This window comes from Stegodyphus dumicola, chromosome 12 (assembly GCF_044657685.1).
Source record: "Stegodyphus dumicola isolate Sdum_Otavi_A_Nest chromosome 12, ASM4465768v1".
Classification (NCBI taxonomy): Eukaryota; Metazoa; Arthropoda; class Arachnida; order Araneae; family Eresidae; genus Stegodyphus; species Stegodyphus dumicola.
This window is the reverse complement of record NC_140779.1, coordinates 24,953,319-24,972,953: the sequence shown is the minus strand read 5'-3', so window position 1 is coordinate 24,972,953 and position 19,635 is coordinate 24,953,319. Positions and strand designations below refer to the sequence as shown.

Genomic DNA, 19,635 nt, shown 5'->3' with positions numbered 1-19,635 from the left:
CGTGCCTTCGCTTATTCGAGAGGCCCAGGTTTCAGTCCAGACGACGGCATTCCACATTTTTCACGTCTCTTGCTTCATACAATTCTAATGGCTCTGCAGTGGCGCCCGAACTAAAAGGTTGTGGATGATGATTCTTCACCACCAGAAGTTGGCGACTGGGTGACCTATCTCCAGTCGCCCTTTAAAAGGAGGAGTATATAGAGTATTTTCTCTCTCCTGTCTACATGCTTCGTGTTGTAACGGTAGCACACTCGGCGCGTATTCGAGAGTTGCAGGTTTGAGTCCAGGCTGAGGCAATGTACATTTTTCTCGTCTCCTGTTTCAAAAATTCCTAATGAATCTACAAGATCTTTTGATTTAAATTTGCATGATTGATAATACTGATAACTAAAAATGAATAAATAAAAATGACCCCTAACTAGAAGCGTAAACATCATATGTCAGAAAAATTCAGCAATATATTTTGAAAAATCTATATCGAATTTGGAAACATTTCTTGTGGAATATTATTCTCGTCAGAAACACATACATGCAAAAAATTTCAAGAAAATATAGTTGGTAGTAGGGAATCATAGAGAGAGAAAAAGAGACAAAAACCAAGTAAAACAAAATATTACAATAATTGCTAAAAACTAAAATTCACACCTGATTGTTGAGTTTAATAATAAAAGAAAAAATATAAGTGCAACATATAGATTCTTCTATTATATTAGAGGGAAAGAACTTTCACCTAACACTTACTCATAGCCTTGATTAAAAGCGTCAACTCAATAGAATCTCTAGAATTAATTAATCTTTAGAATTCAGTATGTACAAATATTGTTTTAGAGCCAGAAACGCGAAAAATTACCTATGCCCTAGCGGAATTCGAACAACTGATCTCCTAATGCTCGCTGGACGTTCTGCCACCATGGAACTGCAATAATTCTATATACACTCATGTCCATAAATTAAGGATAATTCGGAATCACGCGGAAATCTAACTCTAAAATAAATATATCACCTGTAAAATCACTACACACATCTTCAAGAATCATATGCAAATTTCAGGAAGTAACCAGATGACACCGATGGCACGTCACAATGACGAGAGTGTAAGAGAGTGATATATAAGGAATACAGGCAAAGAAGTAAAATTGTTCGCAGGCGCTTTATAAGCATTTCAGTGCAATAACCGAATAGTTATGACACAAAGGACGCATTTGGATGATTTTTTACGTGGTAGAATTATCGGCCGTCTGGAATGTGGGCGTACCCAACTGGAAGTATCAGACGAACTTGGAAGTGCCCAGAGTGTCATCTCCAGGCTTTGACAACGATTCCAAGATGATGGTAAAGTGAGTAGACGTTACAGCACAGGTCGCCCCAGAGTTACAACGCCGAATGAGGACCGGTATTTGCGGTATTTGGCAGTTATTACCAAAAGAAACAGGCGGAGCACAGCCTCACACCTGTCTCGTCAGCTCTCTTTCAGCCACTGGTACGACAATTTCAAGGCAGACCGTGTACAGACGTTTAGGGCAGATTGGTCTATATGCTCCTAGAACTTTCAGATGCTTTCCACTTACTGCAACTCACTGTCGCCTGCGGTTAGCCTGGAGTAGAGAGCATGCATTGTGGACACCGCAGCAGTGGGCTTGTGTGATGTTTTCCGACGAGTCCAGGTTTAGCTTGCAGTCTGATTCTCGCCGGACTTTCATATGGAGAGCTCCAAGTACCCGCTACCACAAAGAAAACATCATTGAACGACACCGTTACGGTGGTGGAGTGCTCGTTTGGGGTGGAATTATTCTAGGTTTCAGAACTGACCTGCATGTTCAATTTGGAACCATGACAAGCCAAATCTATCGCGACGTCATTCTGGAACAACATGTACGTTTGTTTCGTTGCGCCCTAGGCGTACAATTTGTGTTTATGTATAACAACGCCCGTCCTCACTGTCCTCACTATTTCCCGGCGTATAAGGCGCACCTATAATTTCAAGCTATATTTTTACTTCCTTGTCCGAAGTAAAAAGGAAGTATTGTAATCGCGAAAAGTTTCAGGCAGCCTATTTCAACGAAAATATCCATTTTGACCGCTATCGAATGCAATTAACGATGTTTTTGCGTGATATCTGTACGTAAGGACAGAATAAAATACTCTTTTCCTGCAAAAAAATTATAAAACTGCTTTAAGATTAATTCTGAAGAGAATTTTTCGTGGCGTCTGTACGAACGTATGTACGTACGAGCGTACGTACGTATCTCCCATAACTCAAAAACGAGTAGCCTTCTGTATATAGGACTACTATAACGTGTAGATGTGCACCTCGTATTTTGGTTGCAATCGGCCGCACCAAACGTATATAAATATATTTATATATATATCCCCTCTATTACCCGGCTCAGTGATCTCAGTTTCTTTATTCTTATATGTTTGTAAATTGTACATTTTTTGCTTTAAAATTGATTGAATTATGTTGTTTTTTATCTTTCGGTTAAGGTTTTTATGCCTTTAGTAAATCTGTGTGCAATATTTTTAGAATTATCAGCAATTTTAAAGTTATCTAAGTGCCGCTAAGCCTTTTTTTTAATGGCGGCCATTGATGTTTACATTTGAAACAGGAGACTAGTGGATTTGTTGCCAATCTAGAGAAACTTAGCTTCGCAACAACAAAGATAACGCATTCATTTATTATTGCCAATTAAATCATGCTTAATCCTTTCTGGAATTTTTTCGAGGAAATAAGTATTTCAGATTTACTTCGTAATTTTTAATATAGATATTTTGAGTTTTTATGTATTTTTGCGTTCTCGCGAAGTGAGAACTGAATTAATTGAATGAGAAATACTCAATCGTCTGTGAAAAACTGTTTCTTATTTGTTTTGTTTGCTTAATTTCTTTTATACTTAGTTCTAGCTTTATTATAGTATTTGAATAGAACATGCAACGATTAGATAATTCTATTCTTTAAATAATATAAATGTTGTGCATTATGAGTTATAATATGAACGAAATATATAAGTTATCTGTTGTATAATTATTGGATTATATAACAGTTAAGTTATATAGTTTAACTTAGTTTCCGTTATATAATTATTATATAAGTTACCTGTTATATAATTATTAATACTGTTAAGTGAATCTAGCGCTAGAGTGTCGCTATGGTAAACAAATACTAGAGTGAATTTTAAAGAATGCATTTATTCTATTGTGGTTTATGCGCTGTCGGCGAAATAGATTTAATTCAATCCAATAAGTTTAAATGAAATGCAAGAAAATATGAGTATAATTTAATATTCCGTACAAGGAAGTCATGTGGTGTACACATCAGATTTTTTAATTTTTAGGTACATTCACCGTATAACGAGTAGCCTATTTTTCACGAAGAAACCTAACAGATGCATGTGCAATGCTCTTATTGTTTGAGGTCACTTATTCGACGGACAGTGGACACTGACAAGAGATAAGGGACGACGCACTGACAAGCGATAAAGGAAGTAATATATGTGTGGCTTAAATGCTTGTGGGAGTAAATATTCCGGCAAAGAGGATGGATTGTATTCAATGCAAGTGTCCAAAAGAATGCTATTGCAGAGCACTTTCAACCTGAATGAATTCGTGGAATTAGGAGTTAGATGTTTTTTCTTTCTGTAGTCATTTGAAACCGAGATTTTGAAGTGAAAATCGAAGGCTTTTGTAAATCGCATTTGCTTTAGTTGAAATACAGAGGCTGTTCGCACATTTTTTAGACGATTTTGGTAAGCGGTAATAAAAAGTCGTTTGCTGCAAAAGAAGTAATTGCAATTGTACTATGTTTTTAAAAGTCAAAATTATCGTCTGTGGCTTGAAAGTTTTGTTTTTATTCAAAATGGCGAATTTAACCGCCACCATCGAGATAGATAAGGCCTGCGCGCTGAGTTACTACGTCACTGCTAGGAGACCGGTCTTCGTGCAGTTTACCTTCCTTGCTAAACACCAGTTTTTCTAAAGCTATTCTATGAAATTGGTATCTCATACTATAAAAGCAGTCTAAAACAAAATTACAAGCGGCAATATAATGTTTTACAAAGCTTATACGAATATGAAATATTTTCATTTTCTTTTGTTGGTATTTATTTTCAAAACAAAATTATTTGAGAACAGTGTGGTGCTTTTAAAAGCAAATAATTTCTTTGAAGGAAAAATTAGTTTTAAAATTCAAGTAGCAAAAATTTTTATTTTGATTTTTCTGTACTGTCTTTGTGCCTCTCGTTGATTCTCACCACTGCATCAAATTTTTTGTTTCACCCATTACTTTAACAAAATGTTTGCCAGTGGGAACACATATTATCTCTCAATCTATAATTATTGCATATTTTTATTTATATCTATAATATTAATGTAGCAGGATTATAAAATATCAAACGAATGCAAGAGACTACTTAATATTTAGACTAACATTTAAATGCTTTATATCAGTCAGAAAAATTTTCTGAATGTAATAAATTACTAAATAGTCTACCTTTAAAATTATTTCTTACTTACATATTGTATGTTAATCTGTATTACAGTTAATGTTTTCCTCTTAATGCTACATAATTATTCGACAGAATCTGTAGTTTAATTGAGATAATGTTTATTACATAGCTCTGAAGACTATCAATATTAAATTCCAAATAAGACAGGAAAAAAGTTTTTTGCGTTACCTTTGTTCTGAAAATATCTTTTCTATTAATATCCACATGAAAAGAAAATATAAATCCTAACATCATGTTCAAAACGTTTTTTTAACTTACCTTACATATCTTTTTGGTGGTGCCATGTACTCAAAGATTGTAATTCAAAAGATAATTAAAAAAATTGTTTTTAAAATTGCATTGAATTGAAATACAATGAAAACAAGTATGTCTACATATGAATTCAATTACTACTGCTTCTTCAATAACTGTACATTTTTAAAATTTTAGTTTGCAGTTTCGCAATTTAATTACCTTAATATGAGTCTTACATATATTATTTTAGAAATTTTTTCTATCATTCTCAGAAAGATTTATATTGCATAACAAATTTTAAACAAACTGATTGCATGATAATAACATATATAAAAGTGAACAGAAGCTATATTAGCTAAACATATGCATTTAAGTTTCATCATGATAAAATGATATTTAATGATTTGCAAAAAGCATTGATATTTAAATTTAAGAACACAGTACTATGTCATGAATCAAATTTACTCAGCATTTGATATTCTACATGTTATGTAATGAAATAAGTGTTATGCTTTTAACCCCTTAGGACAGTTATTTCATATAAAATTAGTTTCCAATTAAAATAAATAATCATAAATTTTGCTGACAATTTTTATATTACTAGTCTTAGTAATTATTACAAGGGATGATGCTTCAGATGTCAAAAGTAAACATAAATTCATCCCTTAAATCATAATGAATAAAAAATTACAACTTATAAAAGCCAACAAAAAGTTTACAAATAAATATGCAATAAAATAACTGATATTTTTTAAATGCAATGGAATGTTTTCTAAAATATAAATACCTTATTTTAGATATTTGCTTTCTGTAGTGTTTGTAGTTTTCTTTTTAAACAGGGTTTTCTATAGTTATCATTTTTTTTACAACAGTAATTCTTAAGTAAAATGTTTATGCACACCCACAAAATTTGTTTCACACAATACTCAGCAGTATGACCTAACTCACATATATCAATTGAATTAAATAATTCTAGCCTATTTATAATAGAAAAGAGTCAATGAAAATTTCGTTGATTTTGAACTTTTAAAAATTCATTTTCGTATTTCTCAGAAAGAAGTTTTTGAACTACTATATAGCAATGCACAATAATATTCACAATGTCTGGGTGAGGATACTTTAAACATCCTCTATCCATACTTGAAATTAAGCGATATGAATCTTCGCATATCAGTTCTTTATCAATTGAAAACTGTGACAGACATGATGAACACTTCTGTTTTTTGCATATGGCATAAACACAATATCCTGCAAGGTATGTCAAAACTGGTATTACACTTTCGATGCCTAAAATATCTTCATTAGTTACATCAATATTCAAGTAATTAATTACTTCATCTTCCTTTTCATATGAAGACACAGCATTAAATTCATCAATAGTAATTTGACCAAAAGTTGCAGATCTCAACGAAAAAGTGTTTTGTAATCTGAGTTTGGACTCACATTCAAATATTTGCCTCACTGAGACATGATATTGCGATCCTGCTAAAAATCTATACTTTCCGAATCTCTCTTCTAAAGAATCAGTTTGTATTTTTCCACAGAGAAAATATTTCATTTTCGGCTCTTCGATACAATACTCCTTCATTTCCAACAAAGCATGAGTTGTGTGAGTAAGAGCATGATGAGTTTCTTTCGTAAAATTCCCTGTAGTGCATCCCATGCTTTTCCAAACATCCAGCCAATTCAAAAATTTACTTAAGAACTTCACGTTTTCATCGTCAGGCAAATTAGTTAATGGATTCATATTTTCATTTCTTAGTCGTATTCCTTTATGGAGACTTTTTACATTTATAATGCACCACCAAACATGAATTATTTTAATAAAATTTCCGGTTTCTTTGGCAAATTGCAGATTATTTTTTTCTTCTAGTTCTACTAGAGCATTCACTACATGTTCATTAAAAACTTACAGTGCCAGTTTGACATTCTGCCTCTCTAAATTCGATGGGTTAAGAGATTTAAAAGTCAAAGAGCGATTAAATGTAACTAAATTATTTTTTTCAGCTTCATATAGTTTTTTGAGAGTATAAAAAGATGCAGTTTTCATAATAACATTATTTTCAAATGTCTCAAAATCTGGGTATTGAAAACACTGATTTAAGTTTTTCTGATTCAACCAGTTATTTCGTATACATTTTAATATATGTACTGCACCAATTACATAAAATAAGGGTCTGTCTGTTTTTACTGGATGAGGATAAACAATACTCAGTTTTGGTGGATTTGAGAAATAACACATAGATTTACGATTGAGTGAATTATTGTCACTTACTACACAAACCACGAAAAACCCTATATTCTCTAATCCTGTTACAATCTTTTTAAGTATAAAGTGCAATATATCCGCTGTTATGGTTTTCACAGGTAAAATATGCACAACATCTTTATACTGGGAGAGTAAGCTCTGGATCATAAAAACATAAGCACTTGTTGCTGCATCCTTAGTGTTAAAAGAAGAGCCAACAATATTACCTCCTCTGAAATCTAAATATGGTTTAATATGAATTTCATCCATCATTACAGAAACAATTCTTTCATGAGGTTGAAGTTCCACAAATTTCTCTCTCGCATAATGAAGGAAGTTTACTTCAAATTGCTCTTTAAAGGGACTTGCATTAAATTCAGTACAAATTTTTCTAACTGTTGCTGGATGAGGAAGAATTATATTTCCCGAATGTCGTAAAAACTTATACGCGTGTGGAGATATGGAATGCAATAAAGTTGAAAATATTAGCATTTCTGGTGAGTATCTCCGTTTAACTTTATTGACCGAGAAAAGTGAAACTTGTTCGGCCAAAAATTAATAACAGTTTCTTCGACTTCATCATTCAGTTTAAGAAGGCCCAATAATTCCAAAATTGTATCCAAAATTGATTGAATTTCATTTTGAGCTACAGGTATTAACAGAGACTGTACACCATCTAGTATTTCTTGGAGATTTCTGATATCTCCAACTTTCACAGGAAAGTTACGTTCTTTGCATGATTTTATTGCAGCATTACCAATAAATGCTGAGACACTTAAATCATATTTAAGAACAACAGAGGCTTCAATAACTGGTGCTGCTTGAATATTGATGTGAATAAATAATGTCTCATCTTCCTTTCTGATTATAGACCAAAATAACGGGATTTGCTGAGTCTCTAAGCACTTTAAAAAGTTTGCATATGTTGAAAACATGTATTTTGCTTCTTCTTCTGATTTCGTTTTCATGCTTTCCTGTAGAGCCAAATGCAGTTGCTGATTTTGTAATCGTATTTTCTTATCATACGGAGATTCTCGATTCTGTTTCTGATAGGATAAATATTCAGGGCAACCCGGAAATAAAGATGGTATTGCTTCTTTCGTTAATCGAGAACGTGAAAGAGGTGCACTTATTTTTTTTCCAGAGGATGGATCATATGCACTTGTCTCCATCTCAATATCTTCATCTTTGAAATGAAGTTCGCAAACTTTCGAAGCTTTCGTTAATTTAAAATTACTCCGGGGTATAGCTTTAAGCCATTTCTTTTTTAAAATTTCATTAGATGGAAAACTGTAGACTCTCACACGAAGACCATTATCATAATTTCCTTTGCATCCAGGAACAATACAACGGGAAGGCATAATGCTGATAACACATTTTCGCACGAAAATATGCAGAAACTAAAATGTCACTAAGCAATCAACTTGAAAAAGCAATGAATAATGCACAAATGTTAATAAAACTAACGAAATCTAAGCATCTAACAAGAGCGTGTGAGGTATGTCTAACAGTAATACGGTGACAAAGAATACGGAGAAAGTTTCGGGGAGTGTCATTGTGTGAGTTATTGCTGAGGGTCCCTTAACCGTGACGTCACAAGCCAGTTTCGATTCAGAACGCAGGCCTTATCTATCTCGATGGTGGCGATTTAACGAAGCAGTGGTTCGAAGGCTACATTTACGCTCCTTCCGAAGAGAAATACGCACACTCCGTTATCCTAAAACGATGTGAGAGTCATGGTTTTGTAATATCTAAAGCGTCGATATGTAATATCATCAACAAGAAAGGAAAAAACGTCAAATTGGAGCCTCAAGTGGGACAAATATTCCAAACAAGTATCCAAGGAAAAAACGGACATCTTCGACTATTGCAAAGGTACGTTGTTTAATGTTAAAAGAAAATCCCCCTAGTCAAAGGACAGTTGCAAAATCATTAAAATGCTCGGTGTCCACTGTAAACAAAAGGATAAACGTTGATTTAAGTCTTAAGAAAGCGAAAAAACGCAATGTGCTTCGTCTTCTTACAAAGCACATCGCTCAACGCAGGACACGCTGCAGAATTCTATGAGAAACACTTATCCAAAGAAAAATGGAAAACAATTGTCAAAATCAATAGATGAAGCATGAGTGTATTTAAATGATTCTAAAAAAAAAGAGCCATTTATTATCATAAAAGGGGAGAAAAAATTTAAGTACATGGTTCAAAGAATCGAAAGAAAGTTTTCCTAAGGGATTCATGATTGTTGCTGGTTTTTCTTATAATGGCAAGTTAAAAATAAAGAGAATGCAAAAAAATATCAAGATTAACTCCAAATACTATCAGGAACATATTTTATCACCAATTTTTCTGAATGAAACACCATCGCTTTACCCACAGTGCCATTAATCTGTGAGACTCCATCAGGACAAAGCTAGCAGTCACACATCAAAATCCACTGTAAATTTCCTAAAAGAAATGGAACAAAAAACTGGTATCAAGGTCATACCCTTCACTGATATCCCTACTGAATCTTCCGATGTGTCACCTATGGATTTTTGTGCTTTCGGACTTTTAAAATGTGCATTATCCAAACGTTGTTCCCAAAACCCTAACAGGACTCTGGAAAGCTGTTCGGGAGGAATGGGATAGAATATCTCTTCTGCCACTTCAAAAGGCATTATTATCCTGGAAATTGCGATGTCGAAAGATAGTTCAGAATAAGGGATGTCAAGTAGAACATTTAGAACACAAGAATTTTATGTAATTTAGTTTTGTGAATACAATATACATCGTCTAAGAAATGTGTGAACAGCCTCTGTACAGTTGATCTAAGTGCTCGTTTTAGTAGTAAATAAGGCTTCCGCGAAAAGAAACAAACACAGTGGTTTCAAATGAAAAGCCATTCATTTTGCGAAAGAAAATGGAAATCGTGCTGAAGCAAAGATGCTTGGTGTTGGTGAAAGATGGGACGAATAATGAGTATTTATTTATGGATCAAAATAACAATGATGATGAAGATGAAACAAAATTCGATGATACGCCTGAAGATATAACGTAGAACGAAAATGACGAACTCTATGTTATCCGATAATGAAAATGTTTAATTTCATAAGGTATGTCATTTCTTTTAAATAAGCAGCATTTTAGTGCATGTAATAATTTATTTTTTTCCTTATTTTTAAGCTATCGTTTTTATACCCGTCGTATAACGTTCAACGGTACATTTTCGTCCTATTTTTTGAATTAAAAGTGCAAGTTTTATGCCAGAATGTAAGGTACTAAATCTAATCCAAAATGCCTTTGAAGTATTTGTAATAAATATAAATTTATTCTCGACAATACGGATTTTTGTAATTTTTTCAAAAATATTTTCAAAAATCAAAGTTTTTCCAGCGATTTAATTTAAGCATGTTTCAATAAAGACGATCTCACAAAATTCTTATTGGTTCGACATGCATACTCTCAAAAATACTTCCCATGTAAAAGTAGGTTAGATAATTTAAACATATGTACGTTCGAATAAATACTGTAGACAACATCACTGATTGAATTTCTTTTTATATTCAATTAAAACTTTAAACTCAAAGTTCTAGAAAAGTTACTCAGTAAGTTTAGCAAATCTGGAAAATTATGTCTGTACCAAAAGGAGTTTCACAAACGAATTCACCTTTCGCAGTTACACAATGCCGTTTTGCTATTTGCTGGTGAGATGTTGTGAGGAAACAGACTAAAAAATAAGAAAGTTCAAGGTATTTTCAGCAGCTGCACCTCGCAAGACGTCCCTAACAAAATATATGTATACTACTGCTTTCCTCTCTTTTCTAAAATGTTTTCCCCACTGCCATCCCTATTTTCTATTTCGAGGGTACTCTTCTGTTCAGAAAATTCACCAGGTGATGGGGAAATAGGGCAAATGGAACACCAGGTGGTAAAGAAAATCTTTTGGAGTGGGGCAATAAATTGCTTCAACCCCGAATTCTAAGTTCAATGGTTGAAGGTTTCGACCCCGATTACATTTAAGAGAACAGAATGCAAAAGTTAATCTGTGGTTTATACGTGGAAGGTTAAACGTTATGGGATTTTCATGGTTTTTCATTATTGTTAAAACCAATTAAGCTGAGAAAATACCTATCTATATGATCTTTTCACTATTCTGCTGTTTTATGGGAAAGACGTTTCAAAATATTTCCAACTTACGGACTCAGTTAAGCAACACAGAGATGGTGTTCACGCATTTTTCTAATGATTTTGCAAAGATTTATATATAAACAAACCTTAGAATTTTATTTTCTAATATGTTCAGTCTGATAGCCCTTTTGTTGAACTATCATATAAGATCTTGATTTTCAAGATAAAAGACCTTTTCTTAAAACATCAAGGTTGAATTTATTCCACTCCTCCTTCACAATCTTCCAGATTCCATCTAATGTTTTGGGATGCCGCTTAAAGAGCTTATTTTAATTTTTAAAGTCCAAATGCGCAGTAATCCATAGGAGACACATCGGGGGACTTGGATGGAGTGCATTTAAAGGGAATAGCTTCAATTCCGGCTTCATTTCTCAAAAAATAGAGCAGTAGATTTAGAAGTATGGCTTTAGAGCCTTATCCTAATGGAACTTAATCGTAGTGAACAGTGTTTGGATAAAGAGATGAAATTGTTTTCTTTAAAATTAGATGTTTAATCATATTTTTGATAATAATCCGAATTAATTTTGACATTTTTTTTTTTTTTTTTTTTTTTTTTTTTCCTACTTTCCTTATTTTAAGTTTTCCGTCATAAGAGAATCCAGTAATAACCACAAAACCTTTAGAAAAACTTTCCTTGTTTTTCTCTGAACCAAAATATTAAGTCTTTTTCGCTCTTTTTACTTCCTTGTACGAAGTAGAAAGGAAGTATTGTAATCGCGAAAAGTTTCAGGCAGCATATTTCAACGAAAATATCCATTTTGACCGCTATCGAATGCAATTTAACGATGTTTTTGCCTGATATCTGTACGTAAGGGCAGAATAAAATACTCTTTTCCTTCAAAAAAATTATAAAACTGCTTTAAAATGAATTCTGACGAGAATTTTTCGTGGCGACTGTACGAACGTATGTACGTACGTATCTCGCATAACTCAAAAACGTTGAACGCCTCAGAACGTTGAAATTTTGTATAGAACTGCTATAACATGTAGATGTGCACCTCGTATTTTAGTTGCAATCGGCCACACCAAACGTATATAAATATATTTATATATATATATATCCAATCTATTACCCGGCTCAGTGATCTCAGTTTCTTTACTCTTATATGTTTGTAAATTGTACATGTTTTACTTTAAAAATGATTGAATTATGTTGTTTTTATCTTCCGGTTAAGGATTTTATGCCTTTAGTAAATATGTGTGCAATATTTTAGAATTATCAGCAATTTTAAAGTTGTTTAATTGCCGCTAAGCCTGTTTTTAATGGCGGCCATTGATGTTTACATTTGAAACAGGAGACTAGTGGATTTGTTGCCAATCTAGAGAAACTTAGCTTCGCAACAACAAAGATAACGTATTCATTTATTATTGCCAATTAAATCATGCTTAATTCTTTCTGGAATTTTTTCGAGGAAATAAGTGTTTAAGATTTACTTGGTAATTTTTAATATAGATATTTTGAGTTTTTATGTATTTTTGCCTTCTCGCGAAGTGAGAACTGAATTAATTCAATGAGAAATATACAATCGTCTGTGAAAAACTGTTTCTTTTTTGTTTTGTTTGCTTAATTTCTTTTATACATAGTTCCAGATTTATTATAGTATTTGAATAGAACATGTGGCAATGATTAGATAATTCTTTAAATGATATAAATTTTGTGCATTATGAGTTATAATATGAACGAAATATAATACTGTTAAGTAAACCTAGCGCCAGGGTGTCGCTATGGTAAACAAAGTGAATTTTAAAGAATTCATTTATTCTATTGTGGTTTACGCGCTGTCGAAGTAGGTTTAATTCAATCTAATAAGTTTAAATAAAATTCAAGAAAAAATGCGTATAATTTAATATTCCGTACAAGGAAGTCATGTGGTGTACACATCAGATTTTTTTTATCGGTAGTAAATCGATCTTTTTCCATTGCAATCAGATAAGTATATCTAAGCCTCATCGATTGTAACTATATATTTATATTTCTTACCTGCCAAATAATTTTCATACAGCAATTTGCACATAGTCTTAAGGCCCGTCCACACGAGGACGCTCCCGACGTAGTTGACGTAACTTTTTTGACGCCGGCGTAAATTCGTAGGACGCAGAAGACGTAAAACTGAGTACGCTCCTGTTCAGCTTTTTCGCCCGCGACGCGTGCGTATAGCCAATAGCAGACCGAGTTCTTATCACGTGTCATAATCAGAAAACCTTCTTGCTTACCCGTTTCAATATGGCGTCAGAGCCACACAGAGATGAGTTTTTGCTTAGAAATATAACTGTATACAGCAATAAAATAATCAGCATTGTTCACGCCATCTTCAGATTTCTCAAACCGTACATATTAGTATACATTTAAAATTCTCATTAAAGGGGAAAACTGTATACTTATAAAGCAATGATCCGACCAGTATATCCATATGCTTCACCTATTTATAACACCGTAAGTAATAGGAACCTAAATAAATTACAGTTTCTACGAAATCAAAGTTTCTGCCTTACAAAATTCTCCTTAATTATTATAAATATTGGCTATATCATGTGTACTAAAATGCTCTATAAATATCCCTATATTAAATACACCAAAAACTAACTTCAGCAATATAATAACTTCTAAAATAAAGCAGTTGACTGTGAAAGAGTATTCAATAAAACACAATTGCGAAATTTTGGAGGAAAGTTACAACTTGTGTCATACAGCAATCATTTATTGAAGTTTAATTAAATTACCTTTGCAGCGATTTCTACTTGTTACGTTATTTTTTCCCAACCCTGATGTCACAGATAGCTGAGTGGTCAGCGCGCTGCTTTGTTGGCGGAGGATTGGAAGGTGGTAAGTTCGAACCTCACCCGTAGACGGTATAATTCAGTTAGCTTTTCTCATTTTGAAACGTGTTTCTTATATTTAATCATGAATCATTATATTCTTATTTTACCTATTATTATTGTTTTCATTTCTTATTTTATTCATTATTATTATTGTTTTTAATTTAGTTTAAAAATGTGCAGTGTAAATAGAAATCCTTATGTAAAAATATATCTGCATCTCTTTATCATATATCATCTATAAATTCTCTCTTTATTTTTACTTTATTGCATATTTTATCAAGAACATAATTTCTCATAAACTGTCCAAAGTTTGAACCTCATTCTAAATTCAAAAATAAATAAAAAGAAAAACAAAAGACCAAGGGAGAGCGAGTTAAAAAAATATGAAGTTGGTTTTATTATATGGTGGATGGTGTATATAAAGAGAATTAAGTAATTTAATTCTCTTTATATACTGTATTATAAACCAATTTTATAAATCCTAATTTTCATACGATATAGAATCTGCAAGTCTGTCAAACTGGTCGATACTCATCCTGAAGGAATTAAAAAACAAGTAATATACACCCTCCCCCCCAAAAAAATTAAGTCATTTCCTACTTAAGTCCACAAAGAAAATTTTAAAAATACAAAAATAAATAAATAAAAATACAAACATAACTTGAATGGATGAATAAAAAGCATTTTATGTACTGAAAATTTGAACAAGATATAGGGAGGGTGTGAGCTAATAGTAGGAATTTAATAATTCCAGATATTCCTTTCGCAAACGAGGCAGTAAAAAAAAAAAAAAAAAAAAAAAAAAAAAATCTCTTTGAACATGTCGCTCTAAATAAATCTTTCGGACCCATTCTTGCCATTTTTTGCGGTTTTGCCTTTGCTTAATAATTGTACATAATAGTAAAGTTTCAGCTATAAAAGAAATCATCTGGTTTGGACAACTTGCCGCAAACATACAGAAGAACAGCGAAGTAATAAGATACAGCTCTGTTGACGCTATATTACAGCGTCACGTGATTTTTGCGCAAAATAATTCTATTGGTTAAACGCACTCTTCACAAGCGTACTCGTTTGGACGCTTTTACGCTGGTAACGTAAAAGCGCGTTCGTCAGCTACGTTTCGAGCGTACTCGTGTGGACGGGCCTTTACACGGAGAAACATGTTTCGGCGTTAGGCGATGAACATCATGTTTTTTTGTTTTCATTAGCTTTAAATCAGATTTTACAATTTCGTTAACAGTTCCTACAGAGCTATTATAGATTTTGCAATACCTCTTTGAGGGGCTGGATTTTCCTTTAAAACATGAGCTGCGACTTTAGATTTAATAAAAGCCGTACGTACTTTTATTAGGTATGCATTTTTTTGCCCTTTTCCCAATCAGATGTAAACTTTGGCGTTTCTTTTCTTTTATATTAATTGTGTTATTTATTTTACGCGTAGAAATATTCAAATTTCACATCTTTTTTTAATAATTCTATAAGAATATTTCTCTTCTGACAGCGCAAAAGTATAACCTTCGATCCATTGCTTATTTTTCAGCGACATTTTTAAGGAAAGAATATTTTTATTGCTGCAGACGATAATTAAATCTTATTCCAAATGGATGTCAGTTCCATTTGTAATTTAAAACTAAATTTAAATTCAATTATTAAAAATCAAAATCGTTACAAAAATGTGTAAACTTAACTTGAAATGAACTTTCATTCTTTAACTTATACTCGTATCACAGCAAATTTTGGCATTATTCAACGAATGATTTCAAGGAATCAGAGACACACAATAATGCAACAAATTTTCGTACAACTTTTCTGACTTTTATATCAGGACATAATTTGAAATGCATTCTGAAAGACACGACAAATATAATAACAGACGTTAGCAGATAACCCGTTACATATATAACATGAAAAATTAATCTGGTTGAACAATTCTTTTTCTTTGAATCATAGTAATCATGTTCTCAGTTTTAAATAAAATGTTTTATCTCTAAACGAATGGAGCAATCTTTTCTTCATATTTTGACTAATTCACCTTTTTGGCAAGGTTAAAGTGCGCCAGTGTTGCTGTAAACTAGCTCAACTGGAAACTCTTGAAAGAAATAAAATTCCTTTCAAAAGTTAAAATGAAATCTACAAAATCATATTTTAAGAGAGATTTTTTTTTAAGAGGGGGAAGGGGAACACGAGTTAGACAGTTCAAGTATTCATTCTTCGCACCTGTTCCGAATGTCACGAATTTACGAAATAAATTCTAAACCTTATTTCGAACATTCATTTCATTTTTTTTTTTTTTTTTTTTTTTTTTTTTTTTTTTTTTGTTCAGCTAATTTTGAAAAATGTTGTTCTGTTTTAAAATTCAATTTCGTGGATGATAAATCTGAACAACAATTTAGTGAGTATTGAATTCATTTTGCTTATTTTAATTCCATTGCTTCACTTGATTACAAATTATTCAGTATTACATTATCGATTAGATATTGTAGCTCAGGCTTCCATTCCAGGGCAGAACTGTTTTAAATAACCAACAATAAATTATTACATTCAATGAACAATAGTTTCTTCTTTGTATGTTCGTTACTTGCCGATACGACGGATGTTCTTATGCTACAGGGCATGAATATGATCATCGCATGAGTCCACAAAAACATCGGCCAGTTTCTGGTTTGGTGCTTTTTTTACTTCCTTGTGCAAAATAAAGGAAGTATTGTAATCACAAAAAATTCTAGGTGTCATATTTCAAAGAAAATATCCATTTTGATAGCTATCGAATGCAATGTAAAGGCCCGTCCACACGAGTACGCTCGAAACGTAGCTGACGAACGCGCTTTTACGTTACCAGCGTAAAAGCGTACAAACGAGTACGCCTGCGAAGAGTGCGTTTAACCAATAGAATTATTTTGCGCAAAAATCACGTGACGCTGTAATATAGCGTCAACAGAGCTGTATCTTATTATTTCGCTGTTCTTCTGTATGTTTGCGGCAAGTTGTCCGAATCAGAGGATTTTTTTATAGTTGAAACTTTACTATTAAGTGGAATTTTTTTTTTTTTTTTTTTTTTTTTTTTTTACTGCCTCGTTTGCGAAATGAATATCCGGAATTATTAAATTCCTACTATTACCTCACACTCTCCCTATATCTTGTTCAAATTTTCAGTACATAAAATGCTTTTTATTCATCCACTCAAGTTCAAGTACAATTTTTTAAACTTGTAGTGAATGACACTTGATGTTAATACAGCTTTTTCACATATTAAAATTTTTTAAATTTTCAATTTTAAAAAATTCTGTTTGTGTGTTTTTTAATTTTTCTTTATGGATCTAAGTAGGAATTGATTCTTTTTTTGTTTTGTTTTGTATATTACTTGATTTTAATTACTTCAGGTTGAGTATCGACCAGTAATATATATCCTAAGTCGAGCTTTTGAGACATAAAAAACGCAATTTAAATTTTATAAATCGACCTAGTAGAACAAAAGATACAGAACTGTCCTTCACCCCCCCCTGCAGTGTGCATTAGCATTTGCACTTTCCTGTCGTTAATCTCACACAGTTAAGCAGTAGTAAAATTGTAGTAATAAAAAAAAATATAAAATGCAAACATCAATAAATGGTATCAAAGCAGCTATTAGTTTCATACAGAAATTTCGAAACGTTCGTAAACAAAAAGCTAAAAAGAAACTACCTTTGACTAGACTTGCATTTATATAGCAGCTATATTAAAAGCAGCTGCATTAACTACTGGCATAAAATCATACTAAAAAAATTCAAAAGGTTTCAGATCTTAACGGTCACGCAAAAGGTATTGTTAAGGTAATTTAAGCACTCACTGAACTCGCAGTTTACTAATTCTAGTGTTAAACTCATTCTTACTAACTTTTTTGGGTGTGTGTGTGTGTGTGGTTGGGTGTTTTTAGTTTTATTATAAAGCATCATTTTCTTCGCACCAACGTCATATACAATTAAACAGCAAAATTACAAAAATGTTAACAGCAGCTTACGTTTAGAATTTCAGATGCAGTGTTAAGTGTTAGCATATTTTTACATTTCTTTAGACTTTTCTCAGCTCATCACATCAATGTTCAGTTTTCCTACTGAGATGGGTTTACAAAATGTTTTTTGGTCTTTTTATTATTGATGTTTTGTGCGTTTATTTATTAAATATCATGATCTTGGCACTTAACGCCACATAAAAGTCAATTCAACAGCAAAATCACAAAATATTTCAGAATATCATATCTTTAGAATTTCCGATTCGCGAGCCAGAGACATTTTTTTTTTTCCCCTGCGCATTGTTGCCACTGCTCGTTTTGAAATCCTTGAGTTTCTTAATAAAAAATTAGTTAAAGTTCTCCAAAATATGAAATAGATAATAAAACATATTCGGGCTTCAAAATTCGGGCTTCCAGATGCCCATGTTCTTGTACAAGACTACGTTATTCAAAATTTGATGGCTCTAAATATCGCTATTCCTCCAAAAGGAAAGAAACACACATACATTCATGCAGATTTTTCATTATTTAATTTCTTTAAATATAATGTAGGGCGATAATATTTGGTGGCAACAACTGAAAAAGTGATATGCCGTTTATAATTCAATACAAAATTCCGTTTCGAAACGTAGGTACTCTTGGGACTAATAAATTCAAAAAAAAATTCCATTGTAAAAATCTAATATTTCTTTCCCATATTATGCCTTTTTACACAGCTCTTATTAATGTGTAACTGCAAATAAATCTAATATTTCTAACTCTAAAATAAATTTGAATTATTAATTAACTTGCAACTTTTTCTGGATGTATTCTGAAGTTTTAAAAACCGCCAGAATTCTAATCATAGTTACGACTTGAGACTTAATATTTATTTAAAATTAATGGTTGCCGCCGTTAATTCATTAAAATTTTCGAACGCTAACTTTCTGTCTATATTCATTCTTGTTATCGCAAATAATTCTAACTTTATGATCTTTTTCAAATTCCTTTCAAATTCCTTGCAACAGTTCATGTTAATTTACATAAGAGCAACTATATTCATTCCATCAAGAACAATCAGTTTTTTGTGTATAATAGATATTATTAGTTCAAAGGGGCTTTGTCCCTGAAGGACTATTGCTTTCGTTTTGCGATTTTACGTAGAATCACTATAAATGGCGAATCGCTTTTCAAACTGTTGCCACCAAATGTTAGAATCCTGCATTATATTTGAAGAAATTAAGTAATGAAAAATTTGCATAAATATATGTGATGTACCAGCTTTTGTCAGGAATAAATAGATTGTTGAAGAATCATAAATTTAGTCGTAGCTTAAATAATCAGACGATAAGTTTAAAAAATAGGATCCATTTATTATTATTCAGGAGAAATAGCAGTTACAATTCCTTTTGCGAGTTCTTTTATAGCCTCTGGAAAGGCGGAGCTTCCAAGAAATGACGTCAGCCTCGTCAGCCAATCCAGTTCGCTTTTAAAATCTCCAGAACATTCTAAAACTGTACGTGTAGAAAAGGCGGGAAAAACAACTTGACTACGGGGCTGTGGATTTAATTCCACGTACTTTCAAATAAGAGAACATCGCCATTAAAAATGAAAAGAACATACAGTTAGAATTTTAAGTGTATTCTTGCTTATGGAATTTTATTATTATGTATATTTCATTAATAAAACAACGGTAT

General features: G+C 32.3%; 1 protein-coding gene and 1 pseudogene across 1 annotated transcript in view; both read right to left on the bottom strand.

Moving 5' to 3' along the window:
* The window catches only part of LOC118191417 (uncharacterized), a 148,550-nt gene that overhangs the window by 97,503 nt on the left and 31,412 nt on the right, over positions 1 to 19,635 (bottom strand). The window lies entirely within an intron of this gene.
* Positions 5,734 to 8,345, bottom strand: LOC146993515 (uncharacterized; annotated as a pseudogene).